This window comes from Urtica dioica, chromosome 5 (assembly GCF_054948205.1).
Source record: "Urtica dioica subsp. dioica isolate 48M chromosome 5, U.dioica_male_clone48M_v1_H2, whole genome shotgun sequence".
NCBI classification, from domain to species: Eukaryota; Viridiplantae; Streptophyta; class Magnoliopsida; order Rosales; family Urticaceae; genus Urtica; species Urtica dioica.
Window position 1 is genome coordinate 12,234,511 of NC_142760.1, and position 18,525 is coordinate 12,253,035.

The following is an 18,525-nucleotide window of genomic DNA, read 5'->3' on the forward strand; positions in this document are numbered from 1 at the left end:
AGGGCGAAATTTACGATTTTACCCTTCCCCCGTTCACCTTGTCGGAATTTCGCCGATCACTCTTCCGAAACCGTCCCAACGCGAAGATCGCGAAAAGTTATTAGGAATTCATATATTTTATGTGATTTTTGGTGCACCGAAGACGTAGTTATGGCTTTTGGGAGTCGCGGCGTTGATTCTTATATAGATAATGCGCGCTAATGCTTGCGGATGCGATCATACCAGCACTAATGCACCGGATCCCATCAGAACTCCGAAGTTAAGCGTGCTTGGGCGAGAGTAGTACTAGGATGGGTGACCTCCTGGGAAGTCCTCGTGTTGCATCACTCTTTTTTTGCGAATTCTTTTTTTCGGAGGCCGAAACGATGGAATTTCACCAAAAATCGCTCCGAGTCTTGTTCAAATGCCCGTTTACGCTTACAATTCACCGGTGAAAGTCGAAATTCCGGACCGAGGACGAAATTTACGATTTTACCCTTCCCCCGTTCACCTTGTCGGAATTTCGCCGATCACTCTTCCGAAACCGTCCCAACGCGAAGATCGCGAAAAGTTATTAGGAATTCATATATTTTATGTGATTTTTGGTGCACCGAAGACGTAGTTATGGGTTTTGGGAGTCGCGGCGTTGATTCTTATATAGATAATGCGCGCTGCTTGCGGATGCGATCATACCAGCACTAATGCACCGGATCCCATCAGAACTCCGAAGTTAAGCGTGCTTGGGCGAGAGTAGCTAGGATGGGTGACCTCCTGGGAAGTCCTCGTGTTGCATCCCTCTTTTTTTGCGAATTATTTTTTTCGGAGGCCGAAACGGTGGAATTTCACCAAAAATCGCTCCGAGTCTTGTTCAAATGCCCGTTTACGCTTACAATTCACCGGTGAAAGTCGAAATTCCGGACCGAGGGTGAAATTTACGATTTTACCCTTCGCCTGTTCACCTTGTCGGAATTTCGCCGATCACTCTTCCGAAACCGTCCCAACGCGAAGATCGCGAAAAGTTATTAGGAATTCATATATTTTATGTGATTTTTGGTGCACCGAAGACGTAGTTATGGCTTTTGGGAGTCGCAGCGTTGATTCTTATATAGATAATGCGCGCTAATGCTTGCGGATGCGATCATAGCAGCACTAATGCACCGGATCCCATCAGAACTCCGAAGTTAAGCGTGCTTGGGCGAGAGTAGTACTAGGATGGGTGACCTCCTGGGAAGTACTCGTGTTGCATCCCTCTTTTTTTGCGAATTATTTTTTTCGGAGGCCGAAACGATGGAATTTCACCAAAAATCGCTCCGAGCCTTGTTCAAATGCCCGTTTACGCTTACAATTCACCGGTGAAAGTCGAAATTCCGACCGAGGGCGAAATTTACGATTTTACCCTTCCCCCGTTCACCTTGTCGGAATTTCGCCGATCACTCTTCCGAAACCGTCCCAACGCGAAGATCGCGAAAAGTTATTAGGAATTCATATATTTTATGTGATTTTTGGTGCACCGAAGACGTAGTTATGGCTTTTGGGAGTCGCGGCGTTGATTCTTATATAGATAATGCGCGCTAATGCTTGCGGATGCGATCATACCAGCACTAATGCACCGGATCCCATCAGAACTCCGAAGTTAAGCGTGCTTGGGCGAGAGTAGTACTAGGATGGGTGACCTCCTGGGAAGTCCTCGTGTTGCATCCCTCTTTTTTTGCGAATTATTTTTTTCGGAGGCCGAAACGATGGAATTTCACCAAAAATCGCTCCGAGTCTTGTTCAAATGCCCGTTTACGCTTACAATTCACCGGTGAAAGTCGAAATTCCGGACCGAGGGCGAAATTTACGATTTTACCCTTCCCCCGTTCACCTTGTCGGAATTTCGCCGATCACTCTTCCGAAACCGTCCCAACGCGAAGATCGCGAAAAGTTATTAGGAATTCATATATTTTATGTGATTTTTGGTGCACCGAAGACGTAGTTATGGCTTTTGGGAGTCGCGGCGTTGATTCTTACATAGATAATGCGCGCTAATGCTTGCGGATGCGATCATACCAGCACTAATGCACCGGATCCCATCAGAACTCCGAAGTTAAGCGTGCTTGGGCGAGAGTAGTACTAGGATGGGTGACCTCCTGGGAAGTCCTCGTGTTGCATCCCTCTTTTTTTGCGAATTATTTTTTTCGGAGGCCGAAACGATGGAATTTCACCAAAAATCGCTCCGAGTCTTGTTCAAATGCCCGTTTACGCTTACAATTCACCGGTGAAAGTCGAAATTCCGACCGAGGGCGAAATTTACGATTTTACCCTTCCCCCGTTCACCTTGTCGGAATTTCGCCGATCACTCTTCCGAAACCGTCCCAACGCGAAGATCGCGAAAAGTTATTAGGAATTCATATATTTTATGTGATTTTTGGTGCACCGAAGACGTAGTTATGGCTTTTGGGAGTCGCGGCGTTGATTCTTATATAGATAATGCGCGCTAATGCTTGCGGATGCGATCATAGCAGCACTAATGCACCGGATCCCATCAGAACTCCGAAGTTAAGCGTGCTTGGGCGAGAGTAGTACTAGGATGGGTGACCTCCTGGGAAGTCCTCGTGTTGCATCCCTCTTTTTTTGCGAATTATTTTTTTCGGAGGCCGAAACGATGGAATTTCACCAAAAATCGCTCCGAGTCTTGTTCAAATGCCCGTTTACGCTTACAATTCACCGGTGAAAGTCGAAATTCCGACCGAGGGCGAAATTTACGATTTTACCCTTCCCCCGTTCACCTTGTCGGAATTTCGCCGATCACTCTTCCGAAACCGTCCCAACGCGAAGATCGCGAAAAGTTATTAGGAATTCATATATTTTATGTGATTTTTGGTGCACCGAAGACGTAGTTATGGCTTTTGGGAGTCGCGGCGTTGATTCTTATATAGATAATGCGCGCTAATGCTTGCGGATGCGATCATACCAGCACTAATGCACCGGATCCCATCAGAACTCCGAAGTTAAGCGTGCTTGGGCGAGAGTAGTACTAGGATGGTGACCTCCTGGGAAGTCCTCGTGTTGCATCACTCTTTTTTTGCGAATTCTTTTTTTCGGAGGCCGAAACGATGGAATTTCACCAAAAATCGCTCCGAGTCTTGTTCAAATGCCCGTTTACGCTTACAATTCACCGGTGAAAGTCGAAATTCCGGACCGAGGGCGAAATTTACGATTTTACCCTTCCCCCGTTCACCTTGTCGGAATTTCGCCGATCACTCTTCCGAAACCGTCCCAACGCGAAGATCGCGAAAAGTTATTAGGAATTCATATATTTTATGTGATTATTGGTGCAGCGAAGACGTAGTTATGGCTTTTGGGAGTCGCGGCGTTGATTCTTATATAGATAATGCGCGCTAATGCTTGCGGATGCAATCATACCAGCACTAATGCAACGGATCCCATCAGAACTCCGAAGTTAAGCGTGCTTGGGCGAGAGTAGTACTAGGATGGGTGACCTCCTGGGAAGTCCTCGTGTTGCATCCCTCTTTTTTTGCGAATTATTTTTTTCGGAGGCCGAAACGATGGAATTTCACCAAAAATCGCTCCGAGTCTTCTTCAAATGCCCGTTTACGCTTACAATTCACCGGTGAAAGTCGAAATTCCGGACCGAGGGCGAAATTTACGATTTTACCCTTCCCCCGTTCACCTTGTCGGAATTTCGCCGATCACTCTTCCGAAACCGTCCCAACGCGAAGATCGCGAAAAGTTATTAGGAATTCATATATTTTATGTGATTTTTGGTGCACCGAAGACGTAGTTATGGCTTTTGGGAGTCGCAGCGTTGATTCTTACATAGATAATGCGCGCTAATGCTTGCGGATGCGATCATACCAGCACTAATGCACCGGATCCCATCAGAACTCCGAAGTTAAGCGTGCTTGGGCGAGAGTAGTACTAGGATGGGTGACCTCCTGGGAAGTCCTCGAGTTGCATCCCTCTTTTTTTGCGAATTCTTTTTTTCGGAGGCCGAAACGATGGAATTTCACCAAAAATCGCTCCGAGTCTTGTTCAAATGCCCGTTTACGCTTACAATTCACCGGTGAAAGTCGAAATTCCGACCGAGGGCGAAATTTACGATTTTACCCTTCCCCCGTTCACCTTGTCGGAATTTCGCAGATCACTCTTCCGAAACCGTCCCAACGCGAAGATCGCGAAAAGTTATTAGGAATTCATATATTTTATGTGATTTTTGGTGCACCGAAGACGTAGTTATGGCTTTTGGGAGTCGCGGCGTTGATTCTTATATAGATAATGCGCGCTGCTTGCGGATGCGATCATACCAGCACTAATGCACCGGATCCCATCAGAACTCCGAAGTTAAGCGTGCTTGGGCGAGAGTAGCTAGGATGGGTGACCTCCTGGGAAGTCCTCGTGTTGCATCCCTCTTTTTTTGCGAATTATTTTTTTCGGAGGCCGAAACGGTGGAATTTCACCAAAAATCGCTACGAGTCTTGTTCAAATGCCCGTTTACGCTAACAATTCAGCGGTGAAAGTCGAAATTCCGGACCGAGGGTGGAATTTACGATTTTACCCTTCCCCCGTTCACCTTGTCGGAATTTCGCCGATCACTCTTCCGAAACCGTCCCAACGCGAAGATCGCGAAAAGTTATTAGGAATTCATATATTTTATGTGATTTTTGGTGCACCGAAGACGTAGTTATGGCTTTTGGGAGTCGCGGCGTTGATTCTTATATAGATAATGCGCGCTAATGCTTGCGGATGCGATCATAGCAGCACTAATGCATCGGATCCCATCAGAACTCCGAAGTTAAGCGTGCTTGGGCGAGAGTAGTACTAGGATGGGTGACCTCCTGGGAAGTCCTCGTGTTGCATCCCTCTTTTTTTGCGAATTATTTTTTTCGGAGGCCGAAACGATGGAATTTCAACAAAAATCGCTCCGAGTCTTGTTCAAATGCCCGTTTACGCTTACAATTCACCGGTGAAAGTCGAAATTCCGACCGAGGGCGAAATTTACGATTTTACCCTTCCCCCGTTCACCTTGTCGGAATTTCGCCGATCACTCTTCCGAAACCGTCCCAACGCGAAGATCGCGAAAAGTTATTAGGAATTCATATATTTTATGTGATTTTTGGTGCACCGAAGACGTAGTTATGGCTTTTGGGAGTCGCGGCGTTGATTCTTATATAGATAATGCGCGCTAATGCTTGCGGATGCGATCATACCAGCACTAATGCACCGGATCCCATCAGAACTCCGAAGTTAAGCGTGCTTGGGCGAGAGTAGTACTAGGATGGGTGACCTCCTGGGAAGTCCTCGTGTTGCATCCCTCTTATTTTGCGAATTATTTTTTTCGGAGGCCGAAACGATGGAATTTCACCAAAAATCGCTCCGAGTCTTGTTCAAATGCCCGTTTACGCTTACAATTCACCGGTGAAAGTCGAAATTCCGGACCGAGGGCGAAATTTACGATTTTACCCTTCCCCCGTTCACCTTGTCGGAATTTCGCCGATCACTTTTCCGAAACCGCCCCAACGCGAAGATCGCGAAAAGTTATTAGGAATTCATATATTTTATGTGATTTTTGGTGCACCGAAGACGTAGTTATGGCTTTTGGGAGTCGCGGCGTTGATTCTTATATAGATAATGCGCGCTAATGCTTGCGGATGCGATCATACCAGCACTAATGCACCGGATCCCATCAGAACTCCGAAGTTAAGCGTGCTTGGGCGAGAGTAGTACTAGGATGGGTGACCTCCTGGGAAGTCCTCGTGTTGCATCCCTCTTTTTTTGCGAATTATTTTTTTCGGAGGCCGAAACGGTGGAATTTCACCAAAAATCGCTACGAGTCTTGTTCAAATGCCCGTTTACGCTAACAATTCAGCGGTGAAAGTCGAAATTCCGGACCGAGGGTGGAATTTACGATTTTACCCTTCCCCCGTTCACCTTGTCGGAATTTCGCCGATCACTTTTCCGAAACCGCCCCAACGCGAAGATCGCGAAAAGTTATTAGGAATTCATATATTTTATGTGATTTTTGGTGCACCGAAGACGTAGTTATGGCTTTTGGGAGTCGCGGCGTTGATTCTTATATAGATAATGCGCGCTAATGCTTGCGGATGCGATCATAGCAGCACTAATGCATCGGATCCCATCAGAACTCCGAAGTTAAGCGTGCTTGGGCGAGAGTAGTACTAGGATGGGTGACCTCCTGGGAAGTCCTCGTGTTGCATCCCTCTTTTTTTGCGAATTATTTTTTTCGGAGGCCGAAACGATGGAATTTCAACAAAAATCGCTCCGAGTCTTGTTCAAATGCCCGTTTACGCTTACAATTCACCGGTGAAAGTCGAAATTCCGACCGAGGGCGAAATTTACGATTTTACCCTTCCCCCGTTCACCTTGTCGGAATTTCGCCGATCACTCTTCCGAAACCGTCCCAACGCGAAGATCGCGAAAAGTTATTAGGAATTCATATATTTTATGTGATTTTTGGTGCACCGAAGACGTAGTTATGGCTTTTGGGAGTCGCGGCGTTGATTCTTATATAGATAATGCGCGCTAATGCTTGCGGATGCGATCATACCAGCACTAATGCACCGGATCCCATCAGAACTCCGAAGTTAAGCGTGCTTGGGCGAGAGTAGTACTAGGATGGGTGACCTCCTGGGAAGTCCTCGTGTTGCATCCCTCTTTTTTTGCGAATTATTTTTTTCGGAGGCCGAAACGATGGAATTTCACCAAAAATCGCTCCGAGTCTTGTTCAAATGCCCGTTTACGCTTACAATTCACCGGTGAAAGTCGAAATTCCGGACCGAGGGCGAAATTTACGATTTTACCCTTCCCCCGTTCACCTTGTCGGAATTTCGCCGATCACTTTTCCGAAACCGCCCCAACGCGAAGATCGCGAAAAGTTATTAGGAATTCATATATTTTATGTGATTTTTGGTGCACCGAAGACGTAGTTATGGCTTTTGGGAGTCGCGGCGTTGATTCTTATATAGATAATGCGCGCTAATGCTTGCGGATGCGATCATACCAGCACTAATGCACCGGATCCCATCAGAACTCCGAAGTTAAGCGTGCTTGGGCGAGAGTAGTACTAGGATGGGTGACCTCCTGGGAAGTCCTCGTGTTGCATCCCTCTTTTTTTGCGAATTATTTTTTTCGGAGGCCGAAACGATGGAATTTCACCAAAAATCGCTCCGAGTCTTGTTCAAATGCCCGTTTACGCTTACAATTCACCGGTGAAAGTCGAAATTCCGGACCGAGGGCGAAATTTACGATTTTACCCTTCCCCCGTTCACCTTGTCGGAATTTCGCCGATCACTTTTCCGAAACCGCCCCAACGCGAAGATCGCGAAAAGTTATTAGGAATTCATATATTTTATGTGATTTTTGGTGCACCGAAGACGTAGTTATGGCTTTTGGGAATCGCGGCGTTGATTCTTATATAGATAATGCGCGCTAATGCTTGCGGATGCGATCATACCAGCACTAATGCACCGGATCCCATCAGAACTCCGAAGTTAAGCGTGCTTGGGCGAGAGTAGTACTAGGATGGGTGACCTCCTGGGAAGTCCTCGTGTTGCATCCCTCTTTTTTTGCGAATTATTTTTTTCGGAGGCCGAAACGATGGAATTTCACCAAAAATCGCTCCGAGTCTTGTTCAAATGCCCGTTTACGCTTACAATTCACCGGTGAAAGTCGAAATTCCGGACCGAGGGCGAAATTTACGATTTTACCCTTCCCCCGTTCACCTTGTCGGAATTTCGCCGATCACTCTTCCGAAACCGTCCCAACGCGAAGATCGCGAAAAGTTATTAGGAATTCATATATTTTATGTGATTTTTGGTGCACCGAAGACGTAGTTATGGCTTTTGGGAGTCGCGGCGTTGATTCTTACATAGATAATGCGCGCTAATGCTTGCGGATGCGATCATACCAGCACTAATGCACCGGATCCCATCAGAACTCCGAAGTTAAGCGTGCTTGGGCGAGAGTAGTACTAGGATGGGTGACCTCCTGGGAAGTCCTCGTGTTGCATCCCTCTTTTTTTGCGAATTATTTTTTTCGGAGGCCGAAACGATGGAATTTCACCAAAAATCGCTCCGAGTCTTGTTCAAATGCCCGTTTACGCTTACAATTCACCGGTGAAAGTCGAAATTCCGACCGAGGGCGAAATTTACGATTTTACCCTTCCCCCGTTCACCTTGTCGGAATTTCGCCGATCACTCTTCCGAAACCGTCCCAACGCGAAGATCGCGAAAAGTTATTAGGAATTCATATATTTTATGTGATTTTTGGTGCACCGAAGACGTAGTTATGGCTTTTGGGAGTCGCGGCGTTGATTCTTATATAGATAATGCGCGCTAATGCTTGCGGATGCGATCATAGCAGCACTAATGCACCGGATCCCATCAGAACTCCGAAGTTAAGCGTGCTTGGGCGAGAGTAGTACTAGGATGGGTGACCTCCTGGGAAGTCCTCGTGTTGCATCCCTCTTTTTTTGCGAATTATTTTTTTCGGAGGCCGAAACGATGGAATTTCACCAAAAATCGCTCCGAGTCTTGTTCAAATGCCCGTTTACGCTTACAATTCACCGGTGAAAGTCGAAATTCCGACCGAGGGCGAAATTTACGATTTTACCCTTCCCCCGTTCACCTTGTCGGAATTTCGCCGATCACTCTTCCGAAACCGTCCCAACGCGAAGATCGCGAAAAGTTATTAGGAATTCATATATTTTATGTGATTTTTGGTGCACCGAAGACGTAGTTATGGCTTTTGGGAGTCGCGGCGTTGATTCTTATATAGATAATGCGCGCTAATGCTTGCGGATGCGATCATACCAGCACTAATGCACCGGATCCCATCAGAACTCCGAAGTTAAGCGTGCTTGGGCGAGAGTAGTACTAGGATGGTGACCTCCTGGGAAGTCCTCGTGTTGCATCACTCTTTTTTTGCGAATTCTTTTTTTCGGAGGCCGAAACGATGGAATTTCACCAAAAATCGCTCCGAGTCTTGTTCAAATGCCCGTTTACGCTTACAATTCACCGGTGAAAGTCGAAATTCCGGACCGAGGGCGAAATTTACGATTTTACCCTTCCCCCGTTCACCTTGTCGGAATTTCGCCGATCACTCTTCCGAAACCGTCCCAACGCGAAGATCGCGAAAAGTTATTAGGAATTCATATATTTTATGTGATTATTGGTGCAGCGAAGACGTAGTTATGGCTTTTGGGAGTCGCGGCGTTGATTCTTATATAGATAATGCGCGCTAATGCTTGCGGATGCAATCATACCAGCACTAATGCAACGGATCCCATCAGAACTCCGAAGTTAAGCGTGCTTGGGCGAGAGTAGTACTAGGATGGGTGACCTCCTGGGAAGTCCTCGTGTTGCATCCCTCTTTTTTTGCGAATTATTTTTTTCGGAGGCCGAAACGATGGAATTTCACCAAAAATCGCTCCGAGTCTTCTTCAAATGCCCGTTTACGCTTACAATTCACCGGTGAAAGTCGAAATTCCGGACCGAGGGCGAAATTTACGATTTTACCCTTCCCCCGTTCACCTTGTCGGAATTTCGCCGATCACTCTTCCGAAACCGTCCCAACGCGAAGATCGCGAAAAGTTATTAGGAATTCATATATTTTATGTGATTTTTGGTGCACCGAAGACGTAGTTATGGCTTTTGGGAGTCGCAGCGTTGATTCTTACATAGATAATGCGCGCTAATGCTTGCGGATGCGATCATACCAGCACTAATGCACCGGATCCCATCAGAACTCCGAAGTTAAGCGTGCTTGGGCGAGAGTAGTACTAGGATGGGTGACCTCCTGGGAAGTCCTCGAATTGCATCCCTCTTTTTTTGCGAATTCTTTTTTTCGGAGGCCGAAACGATGGAATTTCACCAAAAATCGCTCCGAGTCTTGTTCAAATGCCCGTTTACGCTTACAATTCACCGGTGAAAGTCGAAATTCCGACCGAGGGCGAAATTTACGATTTTACCCTTCCCCCGTTCACCTTGTCGGAATTTCGCAGATCACTCTTCCGAAACCGTCCCAACGCGAAGATCGCGAAAAGTTATTAGGAATTCATATATTTTATGTGATTTTTGGTGCACCGAAGACGTAGTTATGGCTTTTGGGAGTCGCGGCGTTGATTCTTATATAGATAATGCGCGCTGCTTGCGGATGCGATCATACCAGCACTAATGCACCGGATCCCATCAGAACTCCGAAGTTAAGCGTGCTTGGGCGAGAGTAGCTAGGATGGGTGACCTCCTGGGAAGTCCTCGTGTTCCATCCCTCTTTTTTTGCGAATTATTTTTTTCGGAGGCCGAAACGGTGGAATTTCACCAAAAATCGCTACGAGTCTTGTTCAAATGCCCGTTTACGCTAACAATTCAGCGGTGAAAGTCGAAATTCCGGACCGAGGGTGGAATTTACGATTTTACCCTTCCCCCGTTCACCTTGTCGGAATTTCGCCGATCACTCTTCCGAAACCGTCCCAACGCGAAGATCGCGAAAAGTTATTAGGAATTCATATATTTTATGTGATTTTTGGTGCACCGAAGACGTAGTTATGGCTTTTGGGAGTCGCGGCGTTGATTCTTATATAGATAATGCGCGCTAATGCTTGCGGATGCGATCATAGCAGCACTAATGCATCGGATCCCATCAGAACTCCGAAGTTAAGCGTGCTTGGGCGAGAGTAGTACTAGGATGGGTGACCTCCTGGGAAGTCCTCGTGTTGCATCCCTCTTTTTTTGCGAATTATTTTTTTCGGAGGCCGAAACGATGGAATTTCAACAAAAATCGCTCCGAGTCTTGTTCAAATGCCCGTTTACGCTTACAATTCACCGGTGAAAGTCGAAATTCCGACCGAGGGCGAAATTTACGATTTTACCCTTCCCCCGTTCACCTTGTCGGAATTTCGCCGATCACTCTTCCGAAACCGTCCCAACGCGAAGATCGCGAAAAGTTATTAGGAATTCATATATTTTATGTGATTTTTGGTGCACCGAAGACGTAGTTATGGCTTTTGGGAGTCGCGGCGTTGATTCTTATATAGATAATGCGCGCTAATGCTTGCGGATGCGATCATACCAGCACTAATGCACCGGATCCCATCAGAACTCCGAAGTTAAGCGTGCTTGGGCGAGAGTAGTACTAGGATGGGTGACCTCCTGGGAAGTCCTCGTGTTGCATCCCTCTTTTTTTGCGAATTATTTTTTTCGGAGGCCGAAACGATGGAATTTCACCAAAAATCGCTCCGAGTCTTGTTCAAATGCCCGTTTACGCTTACAATTCACCGGTGAAAGTCGAAATTCCGGACCGAGGGCGAAATTTACGATTTTACCCTTCCCCCGTTCACCTTGTCGGAATTTCGCCGATCACTTTTCCGAAACCGCCCCAACGCGAAGATCGCGAAAAGTTATTAGGAATTCATATATTTTATGTGATTTTTGGTGCACCGAAGACGTAGTTATGGCTTTTGGGAGTCGCGGCGTTGATTCTTATATAGATAATGCGCGCTAATGCTTGCGGATGCGATCATACCAGCACTAATGCACCGGATCCCATCAGAACTCCGAAGTTAAGCGTGCTTGGGCGAGAGTAGTACTAGGATGGGTGACCTCCTGGGAAGTCCTCGTGTTGCATCCCTCTTTTTTTGCGAATTATTTTTTTCGGAGGCCGAAACGGTGGAATTTCACCAAAAATCGCTACGAGTCTTGTTCAAATGCCCGTTTACGCTAACAATTCAGCGGTGAAAGTCGAAATTCCGGACCGAGGGTGGAATTTACGATTTTACCCTTCCCCCGTTCACCTTGTCGGAATTTCGCCGATCACTCTTCCGAAACCGTCCCAACGCGAAGATCGCGAAAAGTTATTAGGAATTCATATATTTTATGTGATTTTTGGTGCACCGAAGACGTAGTTATGGCTTTTGGGAGTCGCGGCGTTGATTCTTATATAGATAATGCGCGCTAATGCTTGCGGATGCGATCATAGCAGCACTAATGCATCGGATCCCATCAGAACTCCGAAGTTAAGCGTGCTTGGGCGAGAGTAGTACTAGGATGGGTGACCTCCTGGGAAGTCCTCGTGTTGCATCCCTCTTTTTTTGCGAATTATTTTTTTCGGAGGCCGAAACGATGGAATTTCAACAAAAATCGCTCCGAGTCTTGTTCAAATGCCCGTTTACGCTTACAATTCACCGGTGAAAGTCGAAATTCCGACCGAGGGCGAAATTTACGATTTTACCCTTCCCCCGTTCACCTTGTCGGAATTTCGCCGATCACTCTTCCGAAACCGTCCCAACGCGAAGATCACGAAAAGTTATTAGGAATTCATATATTTTATGTGATTTTTGGTGCACCGAAGACGTAGTTATGGCTTTTGGGAGTCGCGGCGTTGATTCTTATATAGATAATGCGCGCTAATGCTTGCGGATGCGATCATACCAGCACTAATGCACCGGATCCCATCAGAACTCCGAAGTTAAGCGTGCTTGGGCGAGAGTAGTACTAGGATGGGTGACCTCCTGGGAAGTCCTCGTGTTGCATCCCTCTTTTTTTGCGAATTATTTTTTTCGGAGGCCGAAACGATGGAATTTCACCAAAAATCGCTCCGAGTCTTGTTCAAATGCCCGTTTACGCTTACAATTCACCGGTGAAAGTCGAAATTCCGGACCGAGGGCGAAATTTACGATTTTACCCTTCCCCCGTTCACCTTGTCGGAATTTCGCCGATCACTTTTCCGAAACCGCCCCAACGCGAAGATCGCGAAAAGTTATTAGGAATTCATATATTTTATGTGATTTTTGGTGCACCGAAGACGTAGTTATGGCTTTTGGGAGTCGCGGCGTTGATTCTTATATAGATAATGCGCGCTAATGCTTGCGGATGCGATCATACCAGCACTAATGCACCGGATCCCATCAGAACTCCGAAGTTAAGCGTGCTTGGGCGAGAGTAGTACTAGGATGGGTGACCTCCTGGGAAGTCCTCGTGTTGCATCCCTCTTTTTTTGCGAATTATTTTTTTCGGAGGCCGAAACGATGGAATTTCACCAAAAATCGCTCCGAGTCTTGTTCAAATGCCCGTTTACGCTTACAATTCACCGGTGAAAGTCGAAATTCCGGACCGAGGGCGAAATTTACGATTTTACCCTTCCCCCGTTCACCTTGTCGGAATTTCGCCGATCACTTTTCCGAAACCGCCCCAACGCGAAGATCGCGAAAAGTTATTAGGAATTCATATATTTTATGTGATTTTTGGTGCACCGAAGACGTAGTTATGGCTTTTGGGAATCGCGGCGTTGATTCTTATATAGATAATGCGCGCTAATGCTTGCGGATGCGATCATACCAGCACTAATGCACCGGATCCCATCAGAACTCCGAAGTTAAGCGTGCTTGGGCGAGAGTAGTACTAGGATGGGTGACCTCCTGGGAAGTCCTCGTGTTGCATCCCTCTTTTTTTGCGAATTATTTTTTTCGGAGGCCGAAACGATGGAATTTAACCAAAAATCGCTCCGAGTCTTGTTCAAATGCCCGTTTACGCTTACAATTCACCGGTGAAAGTCGAAATTCCGACCGAGGGCGAAATTTACGATTTTACCCTTCCCCCGTTCACCTTGTCGGAATTTCGCCGATCACTCTTCCGAAACCGTCCCAACGCGAAGATCGCGAAAAGTTATTAGGAATTCATATATTTTATGTGATTTTTGGTGCACCGAAGACGTAGTTATGGCTTTTGGGAGTCGCGGCGTTGATTCTTATATAGATAATGCGCGCTAATGCTTGCGGATGCGATCATACCAGCACTAATGCACCGGATCCCATCAGAACTCCTAAGTTAAGCGTGCTTGGGCGAGAGTAGTACTAGGATGGGTGACCTCCTGGGAAGTCCTCGTGTTGCATCCCTCTTTTTTTGCGAATTATTTTTTTCGGAGGCCGAAACGGTGGAATTTCACCAAAAATCGCTCCGAGTCTTGTTCAAATGCCCGTTTACGATTACAATTCACCGGTGAAAGTCGAAATTCCGGACCGAGGGTGAAATTTACGATTTTACCCTTCCCCCGTTCACCTTGTCGGAATTTCGCCGATCACTCTTCCGAAACCGTCCCAACGCGAAGATCGCGAAAAGTTATTAGGAATTCATATATTTTATGTGATTTTTGGTGCACCGAAGACGTAGTTATGGCTTTTGGGAGTCGCGGCGTTGATTCTTATATAGATAATGCGCGCTAATGCTTGCGGATGCGATCATACCAGCACTAATGCACCGGATCCCATCAGAACTCCGAAGTTAAGCGTGCTTGGGCGAGAGTAGTACTAGGATGGGTGACCTCCTGGGAAGTCCTCGTGTTGCATCCCTCTTTTTTTGCGAATTATTTTTTTCGGAGGCCGAAACGGTGGAATTTCACCAAAAATCGCTACGAGTCTTGTTCAAATGCCCGTTTACGCTAACAATTCAGCGGTGAAAGTCGAAATTCCGGACCGATGGTGGAATTTACGATTTTACCCTTCCCCCGTTCACCTTGTCGGAATTTCGCCGATCACTCTTCCGAAACCGTCCCAACGCGAAGATCGCGAAAAGTTATTAGGAATTCATATATTTTATGTGATTTTTGGTGCACCGAAGACGTAGTTATGGCTTTTGGGAGTCGCGGCGTTGATTCTTATATAGATAATGCGCGCTAATGCTTGCGGATGCGATCATAGCAGCACTAATGCATCGGATCCCATCAGAACTCCGAAGTTAAGCGTGCTTGGGCGAGAGTAGTACTAGGATGGGTGACCTCCTGGGAAGTCCTCGTGTTGCATCCCTCTTTTTTTGCGAATTATTTTTTTCGGAGGCCGAAACGATGGAATTTCAACAAAAATCGCTCCGAGTCTTGTTCAAATGCCCGTTTACGCTTACAATTCACCGGTGAAAGTCGAAATTCCGACCGAGGGCGAAATTTACGATTTTACCCTTCCCCCGTTCACCTTGTCGGAATTTCACCGATCACTCTTCCGAAACCGTCCCAACGCGAAGATCGCGAAAAGTTATTAGGAATTCATATATTTTATGTGATTTTTGGTGCACCGAAGACGTAGTTATGGCTTTTGGGAGTCGCGGCGTTGATTCTTATATAGATAATGCGCGCTAATGCTTGCGGATGCGATCATACCAGCACTAATGCACCGGATCCCATCAGAACTCCGAAGTTAAGCGTGCTTGGGCGAGAGTAGTACTAGGATGGGTGACCTCCTGGGAAGTCCTCGTGTTGCATCCCTCTTTTTTTGCGAATTATTTTTTTCGGAGGCCGAAACGATGGAATTTCACCAAAAATCGCTCCGAGTCTTGTTCAAATGCCCGTTTACGCTTACAATTCACCGGTGAAAGTCGAAATTCCGGACCGAGGGCGAAATTTACGATTTTACCCTTCCCCCGTTCACCTTGTCGGAATTTCGCCGATCACTTTTCCGAAACCGCCCCAACGCGAAGATCGCGAAAAGTTATTAGGAATTCATATATTTTATGTGATTTTTGGTGCACCGAAGACGTAGTTATGGCTTTTGGGAGTCGCGGCGTTGATTCTTATATAGATAATGCGCGCTAATGCTTGCGGATGCGATCATACCAGCACTAATGCACCGGATCCCATCAGAACTCCGAAGTTAAGCGTGCTTGGGCGAGAGTAGTACTAGGATGGGTGACCTCCTGGGAAGTCCTCGTGTTGCATCCCTCTTTTTTTGCGAATTATTTTTTTCGGAGGCCGAAACGATGGAATTTCACCAAAAATCGCTCCGAGTCTTGTTCAAATGCCCGTTTACGCTTACAATTCACCGGTGAAAGTCGAAATTCCGGACCGAGGGCGAAATTTACGATTTTACCCTTCCCCCGTTCACCTTGTCGGAATTTCGCCGATCACTTTTCCGAAACCGCCCCAACGCGAAGATCGCGAAAAGTTATTAGGAATTCATATATTTTATGTGATTTTTGGTGCACCGAAGACGTAGTTATGGCTTTTGGGAATCGCGGCGTTGATTCTTATATAGATAATGCGCGCTAATGCTTGCGGATGCGATCATACCAGCACTAATGCACCGGATCCCATCAGAACTCCGAAGTTAAGCGTGCTTGGGCGAGAGTAGTACTAGGATGGGTGACCTCCTGGGAAGTCCTCGTGTTGCATCCCTCTTTTTTTGCGAATTATTTTTTTCGGAGGCCGAAACGATGGAATTTAACCAAAAATCGCTCCGAGTCTTGTTCAAATGCCCGTTTACGCTTACAATTCACCGGTGAAAGTCGAAATTCCGACCGAGGGCGAAATTTACGATTTTACCCTTCCCCCGTTCACCTTGTCGGAATTTCGCCGATCACTCTTCCGAAACCGTCCCAACGCGAAGATCGCGAAAAGTTATTAGGAATTCATATATTTTATGTGATTTTTGGTGCACCGAAGACGTAGTTATGGCTTTTGGGAGTCGCGGCGTTGATTCTTATATAGATAATGCGCGCTAATGCTTGCGGATGCGATCATACCAGCACTAATGCACCGGATCCCATCAGAACTCCTAAGTTAAGCGTGCTTGGGCGAGAGTAGTACTAGGATGGGTGACCTCCTGGGAAGTCCTCGTGTTGCATCCCTCTTTTTTTGCGAATTATTTTTTTCGGAGGCCGAAACGGTGGAATTTCACCAAAAATCGCTCCGAGTCTTGTTCAAATGCCCGTTTACGATTACAATTCACCGGTGAAAGTCGAAATTCCGGACCGAGGGTGAAATTTACGATTTTACCCTTCCCCCGTTCACCTTGTCGGAATTTCGCCGATCACTCTTCCGAAACCGTCCCAACGCGAAGATCGCGAAAAGTTATTAGGAATTCATATATTTTATGTGATTTTTGGTGCACCGAAGACGTAGTTATGGCTTTTGGGAGTCGCGGCGTTGATTCTTATATAGATAATGCGCGCTAATGCTTGCGGATGCGATCATAGCAGCACTAATGCACCGGATCCCATCAGAACTCCGAAGTTAAGCGTGCTTGGGCGAGAGTAGTACTAGGATGGGTGACCTCCTGGGAAGTCCTCGTGTTGCATCCCTCTTTTTTTGCGAATTATTTTTTTCGGAGGCCGAAACGATGGAATTTCACCAAAAATCGCTCCGAGTCTTGTTCAAATGCCCGTTTACGCTTACAATTCACCGGTGAAAGTCGAAATTCCGGACCGAGGGCGAAATTTACGATTTTACCCTTCCCCCGTTCACCTTGTCGGAATTTCGCCGATCACTTTTCCGAAACCGCCCCAACGCGAAGATCGCGAAAAGTTATTAGGAATTCATATATTTTATGTGATTTTTGGTGCACCGAAGACGTAGTTATGGCTTTTGGGAGTCGCGGCGTTGATTCTTATATAGATAATGCGCGCTAATGCTTGCGGATGCGATCATACCAGCACTAATGCACCGGATCCCATCAGAACTCCGAAGTTAAGCGTGCTTGGGCGAGAGTAGTACTAGGATGGGTGACCTCCTGGGAAGTCCTCGTGTTGCATCCCTCTTTTTTTGCGAATTATTTTTTTCGGAGGCCGAAACGATGGAATTTCACCAAAAATCGCTCCGAGTCTTGTTCAAATGCCCGTTTACGCTTACAATTCACCGGTGAAAGTCGAAATTCCGACCGAGGGCGAAATTTACGATTTTACCCTTCCCCCGTTCACCTTGTCGGAATTTCGCCGATCACTCTTCCGAAACCGTCCCAACGCGAAGATCGCGAAAAGTTATTAGGAATTCATATATTTTATGTGATTTTTGGTGCACCGAAGACGTAGTTATGGCTTTTGGGAGTCGCGGCGTTGATTCTTATATAGATAATGCGCGCTGCTTGCGGATGCGATAATACCAGCACTAATGCACCGGATCCCATCAGAACTCCGAAGTTAAGCGTGCTTGGGCGAGAGTAGCTAGGATGGGTGACCTCCTGGGAAGTCCTCGTGTTACATCCCTCTTTTTTCGCGAATTATTTTTTTCGGAGGCCGAAACGGTGGAATTTCACCAAAAATCGCTACGAGTCTTGTTCAAATGCCCGTTTACGCTAACAATTCAGCGGTAAAAGTCGAAATTCCGGACCGAGGGTGGAATTTACGATTTTACCCTTCCCCCGTTCACCTTGTCGGAATTTCGCCGATCACTCTTCCGAAACCGTCCCAACGCGAAGATCGCGAAAAGTTATTAGGAATTCATATATTTTATGTGATTTTTGGTGCACCGAAGACGTAGTTATGGCTTTTGGGAGTCGCGGCGTTGATTCTTATATAGATAATGCGCGCTGCTTGCGGATGCGATCATACCAGCACTAATGCACCGGATCCCATCAGAACTCCGAAGTTAAGCGTGCTTGGGCGAGAGTAGTACTAGGATGGGTGACCTCCTGGGAAGTCCTCGTGTTGCATCCCTCTTTTTTTGCGAATTATTTTTTTCGGAGGCCGAAACGATGGAATTTCACCAAAAATCGCTCCGAGTCTTGTTCAAATGCCCGTTTACGCTTACAATTCACCGGTGAAAGTCGAAATT

The 18,525-nt window shown here is 46.6% G+C and overlaps 39 non-coding genes and 2 pseudogenes across 39 annotated transcripts; all 41 read left to right on the plus strand.

The window, feature by feature from the left end:
• The first annotated feature begins 208 nt into the window (after window positions 1–208).
• Window positions 209–327, plus strand: LOC149396416 (5S ribosomal RNA). The gene has a single exon (XR_016298087.1). It is a non-coding gene; the product is annotated as a 5S ribosomal RNA (ribosomal RNA).
• A 331-nt stretch (window positions 328–658) lies between these two features.
• Window positions 659–775, plus strand: LOC149396417 (5S ribosomal RNA). The gene has a single exon (XR_016299028.1). It is a non-coding gene; the product is annotated as a 5S ribosomal RNA (ribosomal RNA).
• Window positions 776–1,109: 334 nt separating this feature from the next.
• On the plus strand, window positions 1,110–1,228 carry LOC149396418 (5S ribosomal RNA). The gene has a single exon (XR_016298549.1). It is a non-coding gene; the product is annotated as a 5S ribosomal RNA (ribosomal RNA).
• A 333-nt stretch (window positions 1,229–1,561) lies between these two features.
• LOC149396419 (5S ribosomal RNA) lies at window positions 1,562–1,680 on the plus strand. The gene has a single exon (XR_016299350.1). It is a non-coding gene; the product is annotated as a 5S ribosomal RNA (ribosomal RNA).
• A 334-nt stretch (window positions 1,681–2,014) lies between these two features.
• On the plus strand, window positions 2,015–2,133 carry LOC149396420 (5S ribosomal RNA). Its single transcript, XR_016299351.1, has one exon. It is a non-coding gene; the product is annotated as a 5S ribosomal RNA (ribosomal RNA).
• A 333-nt stretch (window positions 2,134–2,466) lies between these two features.
• On the plus strand, window positions 2,467–2,585 carry LOC149396421 (5S ribosomal RNA). The gene has a single exon (XR_016298374.1). It is a non-coding gene; the product is annotated as a 5S ribosomal RNA (ribosomal RNA).
• Window positions 2,586–2,918: 333 nt separating this feature from the next.
• LOC149396422 (5S ribosomal RNA) lies at window positions 2,919–3,036 on the plus strand. The gene has a single exon (XR_016299000.1). It is a non-coding gene; the product is annotated as a 5S ribosomal RNA (ribosomal RNA).
• A 334-nt stretch (window positions 3,037–3,370) lies between these two features.
• Window positions 3,371–3,489, plus strand: LOC149396423 (5S ribosomal RNA). The gene has a single exon (XR_016298440.1). It is a non-coding gene; the product is annotated as a 5S ribosomal RNA (ribosomal RNA).
• A 334-nt stretch (window positions 3,490–3,823) lies between these two features.
• Window positions 3,824–3,942, plus strand: LOC149396424 (5S ribosomal RNA). Its single transcript, XR_016297928.1, has one exon. It is a non-coding gene; the product is annotated as a 5S ribosomal RNA (ribosomal RNA).
• Window positions 3,943–4,272: 330 nt separating this feature from the next.
• Window positions 4,273–4,389, plus strand: LOC149396425 (5S ribosomal RNA). The gene has a single exon (XR_016299029.1). It is a non-coding gene; the product is annotated as a 5S ribosomal RNA (ribosomal RNA).
• A 334-nt stretch (window positions 4,390–4,723) lies between these two features.
• LOC149396426 (5S ribosomal RNA) lies at window positions 4,724–4,842 on the plus strand. The gene has a single exon (XR_016298883.1). It is a non-coding gene; the product is annotated as a 5S ribosomal RNA (ribosomal RNA).
• Window positions 4,843–5,175: 333 nt separating this feature from the next.
• LOC149396427 (5S ribosomal RNA) lies at window positions 5,176–5,294 on the plus strand. The gene has a single exon (XR_016299352.1). It is a non-coding gene; the product is annotated as a 5S ribosomal RNA (ribosomal RNA).
• A 334-nt stretch (window positions 5,295–5,628) lies between these two features.
• On the plus strand, window positions 5,629–5,747 carry LOC149396428 (5S ribosomal RNA). The gene has a single exon (XR_016299353.1). It is a non-coding gene; the product is annotated as a 5S ribosomal RNA (ribosomal RNA).
• Window positions 5,748–6,081: 334 nt separating this feature from the next.
• On the plus strand, window positions 6,082–6,200 carry LOC149396429 (5S ribosomal RNA). Its single transcript, XR_016298884.1, has one exon. It is a non-coding gene; the product is annotated as a 5S ribosomal RNA (ribosomal RNA).
• Window positions 6,201–6,533: 333 nt separating this feature from the next.
• Window positions 6,534–6,652, plus strand: LOC149396430 (5S ribosomal RNA). The gene has a single exon (XR_016299355.1). It is a non-coding gene; the product is annotated as a 5S ribosomal RNA (ribosomal RNA).
• Window positions 6,653–6,986: 334 nt separating this feature from the next.
• LOC149396431 (5S ribosomal RNA) lies at window positions 6,987–7,105 on the plus strand. Its single transcript, XR_016299356.1, has one exon. It is a non-coding gene; the product is annotated as a 5S ribosomal RNA (ribosomal RNA).
• Window positions 7,106–7,439: 334 nt separating this feature from the next.
• LOC149396432 (5S ribosomal RNA) lies at window positions 7,440–7,558 on the plus strand. Its single transcript, XR_016299357.1, has one exon. It is a non-coding gene; the product is annotated as a 5S ribosomal RNA (ribosomal RNA).
• Window positions 7,559–7,892: 334 nt separating this feature from the next.
• LOC149396433 (5S ribosomal RNA) lies at window positions 7,893–8,011 on the plus strand. Its single transcript, XR_016299359.1, has one exon. It is a non-coding gene; the product is annotated as a 5S ribosomal RNA (ribosomal RNA).
• Window positions 8,012–8,344: 333 nt separating this feature from the next.
• Window positions 8,345–8,463, plus strand: LOC149396434 (5S ribosomal RNA). Its single transcript, XR_016298375.1, has one exon. It is a non-coding gene; the product is annotated as a 5S ribosomal RNA (ribosomal RNA).
• Window positions 8,464–8,796: 333 nt separating this feature from the next.
• LOC149396435 (5S ribosomal RNA) lies at window positions 8,797–8,914 on the plus strand. Its single transcript, XR_016299001.1, has one exon. It is a non-coding gene; the product is annotated as a 5S ribosomal RNA (ribosomal RNA).
• A 334-nt stretch (window positions 8,915–9,248) lies between these two features.
• LOC149396436 (5S ribosomal RNA) lies at window positions 9,249–9,367 on the plus strand. Its single transcript, XR_016298442.1, has one exon. It is a non-coding gene; the product is annotated as a 5S ribosomal RNA (ribosomal RNA).
• A 334-nt stretch (window positions 9,368–9,701) lies between these two features.
• On the plus strand, window positions 9,702–9,820 carry LOC149396437 (5S ribosomal RNA). Its single transcript, XR_016297854.1, has one exon. It is a non-coding gene; the product is annotated as a 5S ribosomal RNA (ribosomal RNA).
• A 330-nt stretch (window positions 9,821–10,150) lies between these two features.
• Window positions 10,151–10,267, plus strand: LOC149396438 (5S ribosomal RNA; annotated as a pseudogene).
• A 334-nt stretch (window positions 10,268–10,601) lies between these two features.
• Window positions 10,602–10,720, plus strand: LOC149396439 (5S ribosomal RNA). The gene has a single exon (XR_016298885.1). It is a non-coding gene; the product is annotated as a 5S ribosomal RNA (ribosomal RNA).
• A 333-nt stretch (window positions 10,721–11,053) lies between these two features.
• On the plus strand, window positions 11,054–11,172 carry LOC149396440 (5S ribosomal RNA). Its single transcript, XR_016299360.1, has one exon. It is a non-coding gene; the product is annotated as a 5S ribosomal RNA (ribosomal RNA).
• A 334-nt stretch (window positions 11,173–11,506) lies between these two features.
• On the plus strand, window positions 11,507–11,625 carry LOC149396441 (5S ribosomal RNA). The gene has a single exon (XR_016299361.1). It is a non-coding gene; the product is annotated as a 5S ribosomal RNA (ribosomal RNA).
• A 334-nt stretch (window positions 11,626–11,959) lies between these two features.
• On the plus strand, window positions 11,960–12,078 carry LOC149396442 (5S ribosomal RNA). Its single transcript, XR_016298887.1, has one exon. It is a non-coding gene; the product is annotated as a 5S ribosomal RNA (ribosomal RNA).
• Window positions 12,079–12,411: 333 nt separating this feature from the next.
• LOC149396443 (5S ribosomal RNA) lies at window positions 12,412–12,530 on the plus strand. Its single transcript, XR_016299362.1, has one exon. It is a non-coding gene; the product is annotated as a 5S ribosomal RNA (ribosomal RNA).
• Window positions 12,531–12,864: 334 nt separating this feature from the next.
• Window positions 12,865–12,983, plus strand: LOC149396444 (5S ribosomal RNA). Its single transcript, XR_016299363.1, has one exon. It is a non-coding gene; the product is annotated as a 5S ribosomal RNA (ribosomal RNA).
• Window positions 12,984–13,317: 334 nt separating this feature from the next.
• On the plus strand, window positions 13,318–13,436 carry LOC149396445 (5S ribosomal RNA). Its single transcript, XR_016299364.1, has one exon. It is a non-coding gene; the product is annotated as a 5S ribosomal RNA (ribosomal RNA).
• Window positions 13,437–13,769: 333 nt separating this feature from the next.
• LOC149396446 (5S ribosomal RNA) lies at window positions 13,770–13,888 on the plus strand. The gene has a single exon (XR_016298507.1). It is a non-coding gene; the product is annotated as a 5S ribosomal RNA (ribosomal RNA).
• Window positions 13,889–14,222: 334 nt separating this feature from the next.
• On the plus strand, window positions 14,223–14,341 carry LOC149396447 (5S ribosomal RNA). Its single transcript, XR_016299366.1, has one exon. It is a non-coding gene; the product is annotated as a 5S ribosomal RNA (ribosomal RNA).
• A 334-nt stretch (window positions 14,342–14,675) lies between these two features.
• LOC149396448 (5S ribosomal RNA) lies at window positions 14,676–14,794 on the plus strand. Its single transcript, XR_016298888.1, has one exon. It is a non-coding gene; the product is annotated as a 5S ribosomal RNA (ribosomal RNA).
• Window positions 14,795–15,127: 333 nt separating this feature from the next.
• Window positions 15,128–15,246, plus strand: LOC149396449 (5S ribosomal RNA). Its single transcript, XR_016299367.1, has one exon. It is a non-coding gene; the product is annotated as a 5S ribosomal RNA (ribosomal RNA).
• Window positions 15,247–15,580: 334 nt separating this feature from the next.
• On the plus strand, window positions 15,581–15,699 carry LOC149396450 (5S ribosomal RNA). The gene has a single exon (XR_016299368.1). It is a non-coding gene; the product is annotated as a 5S ribosomal RNA (ribosomal RNA).
• Window positions 15,700–16,033: 334 nt separating this feature from the next.
• Window positions 16,034–16,152, plus strand: LOC149396451 (5S ribosomal RNA). The gene has a single exon (XR_016299369.1). It is a non-coding gene; the product is annotated as a 5S ribosomal RNA (ribosomal RNA).
• A 333-nt stretch (window positions 16,153–16,485) lies between these two features.
• Window positions 16,486–16,604, plus strand: LOC149396452 (5S ribosomal RNA). Its single transcript, XR_016298509.1, has one exon. It is a non-coding gene; the product is annotated as a 5S ribosomal RNA (ribosomal RNA).
• A 334-nt stretch (window positions 16,605–16,938) lies between these two features.
• Window positions 16,939–17,057, plus strand: LOC149396453 (5S ribosomal RNA). Its single transcript, XR_016298376.1, has one exon. It is a non-coding gene; the product is annotated as a 5S ribosomal RNA (ribosomal RNA).
• A 334-nt stretch (window positions 17,058–17,391) lies between these two features.
• LOC149396454 (5S ribosomal RNA) lies at window positions 17,392–17,510 on the plus strand. The gene has a single exon (XR_016299371.1). It is a non-coding gene; the product is annotated as a 5S ribosomal RNA (ribosomal RNA).
• Window positions 17,511–17,840: 330 nt separating this feature from the next.
• Window positions 17,841–17,957, plus strand: LOC149396455 (5S ribosomal RNA; annotated as a pseudogene).
• A 331-nt stretch (window positions 17,958–18,288) lies between these two features.
• LOC149396456 (5S ribosomal RNA) lies at window positions 18,289–18,407 on the plus strand. The gene has a single exon (XR_016299372.1). It is a non-coding gene; the product is annotated as a 5S ribosomal RNA (ribosomal RNA).
• Window positions 18,408–18,525: the final 118 nt, after the last annotated feature.